The following is a 2,500-nucleotide window of genomic DNA, read 5'->3' on the forward strand; positions in this document are numbered from 1 at the left end:
AACCCTAACCCTAACCCTAACCCTAACCCTAACCCTAACCCTAACCCTAACCCTAACCCTAACCCTAACCCTAACCCTAACCCTAACCCTAACCCTAACCCTAACCCTAACCCTAACCCTAACCCTAACCCTAACCCTAACCCTAACCCTAACCCTAACCCTAACCCTAACCCTAACCCTAACCCTAACCCTAACCCTAACCCTAACCCTAACCCTAACCCTAACCCTAACCCTAACCCTAACCCTAACCCTAACCCTAACCCTAACCCTAACCCTAACCCTAACCCTAACCCTAACCCTAACCCTAACCCTAACCCTAACCCTAACCCTAACCCTAACCCTAACCCTAACCCTAACCCTAACCCTAACCCTAACCCTAACCCTAACCCTAACCCTAACCCTAACCCTAACCCTAACCCTAACCCTAACCCTAACCCTAACCCTAACCCTAACCCTAACCCTAACCCTAACCCTAACCCTAACCCTAACCCTAACCCTAACCCTAACCCTAACCCTAACCCTAACCCTAACCCTAACCCTAACCCTAACCCTAACCCTAACCCTAACCCAACCCTAACCCTAACCCTAACCCTAACCCTAACCCTAACCCTAACCCTAACCCTAACCCTAACCCTAACCCTAACCCTAACCCTAACCCTAACCCTAACCCTAACCCTAACCCTAACCCTAACCCTAACCCTAACCCTAACCCTAACCCTAACCCTAACCCTAACCCTAACCCTAACCCTAACCCTAACCCTAACCCTAACCCTAACCCTAACCCTAACCCTAACCCTAACCCTAACCCTAACCCTAACCCTAACCCTAACCCTAACCCTAACCCTAACCCTAACCCTAACCCTAACCCTAACCCTAACCCTAACCCTAACCCTAACCCTAACCCTAACCCTAACCCTAACCCTAACCCTAACCCTAACCCTAACCCTAACCCTAACCCTAACCCTAACCCTAACCCTAACCCTAACCCTAACCCTAACCCTAACCCTAACCCTAACCCTAACCCTAACCCTAACCCTAACCCTAACCCTAACCCTAACCCTAACCCTAACCCTAACCCTAACCCTAACCCTAACCCTAACCCTAACCCTAACCCTAACCCTAACCCTAACCCTAACCCTAACCCTAACCCTAACCCTAACCCTAACCCTAACCCTAACCCTAACCCTAACCCTAACCCTAACCCTAACCCTAACCCTAACCCTAACCCTAACCCTAACCCTAACCCTAACCCTAACCCTAACCCTAACCCTAACCCTAACCCTAACCCTAACCCTAACCCTAACCCTAACCCTAACCCTAACCCTAACCCTAACCCTAACCCTAACCCTAACCCTAACCCTAACCCTAACCCTAACCCTAACCCTAACCCTAACCCTAACCCTAACCCTAACCCTAACCCTAACCCTAACCCTAACCCTAACCCTAACCCTAACCCTAACCCTAACCCTAACCCTAACCCTAACCCTAACCCTAACCCTAACCCTAACCCTAACCCTAACCCTAACCCTAACCCTAACCCTAACCCTAACCCTAACCCTAACCCTAACCCTAACCCTAACCCTAACCCTAACCCTAACCCTAACCCTAACCCTAACCCTAACCCTAACCCTAACCCTAACCCTAACCCTAACCCTAACCCTAACCCTAACCCTAACCCTAACCCTAACCCTAACCCTAACCCTAACCCTAACCCTAACCCTAACCCTAACCCTAACCCTAACCCTAACCCTAACCCTAACCCTAACCCTAACCCTAACCCTAACCCTAACCCTAACCCTAACCCTAACCCTAACCCTAACCCTAACCCTAACCCTAACCCTAACCCTAACCCTAACCCTAACCCTAACCCTAACCCTAACCCTAACCCTAACCCTAACCCTAACCCTAACCCTAACCCTAACCCTAACCCTAACCCTAACCCTAACCCTAACCCTAACCCTAACCCTAACCCTAACCCTAACCCTAACCCTAACCCTAACCCTAACCCTAACCCTAACCCTAACCCTAACCCTAACCCTAACCCTAACCCTAACCCTAACCCTAACCCTAACCCTAACCCTAACCCTAACCCTAACCCTAACCCTAACCCTAACCCTAACCCTAACCCTAACCCTAACCCTAACCCTAACCCTAACCCTAACCCTAACCCTAACCCTAACCCTAACCCTAACCCTAACCCTAACCCTAACCCTAACCCTAACCCTAACCCTAACCCTAACCCTAACCCTAACCCTAACCCTAACCCTAACCCTAACCCTAACCCTAACCCTAACCCTAACCCTAACCCTAACCCTAACCCTAACCCTAACCCTAACCCTAACCCTAACCCTAACCCTAACCCTAACCCTAACCCTAACCCTAACCCTAACCCTAACCCTAACCCTAACCCTAACCCTAACCCTAACCCTAACCCTAACCCTAACCCTAACCCTAACCCTAACCCTAACCCTAACCCTAACCCTAACCCTAACCCTAACCC

The sequence above is a fragment of the Canis lupus genome, chromosome 7, assembly GCF_048164855.1.
Source record: "Canis lupus baileyi chromosome 7, mCanLup2.hap1, whole genome shotgun sequence".
Taxonomy (NCBI): domain Eukaryota; kingdom Metazoa; phylum Chordata; class Mammalia; order Carnivora; family Canidae; genus Canis; species Canis lupus.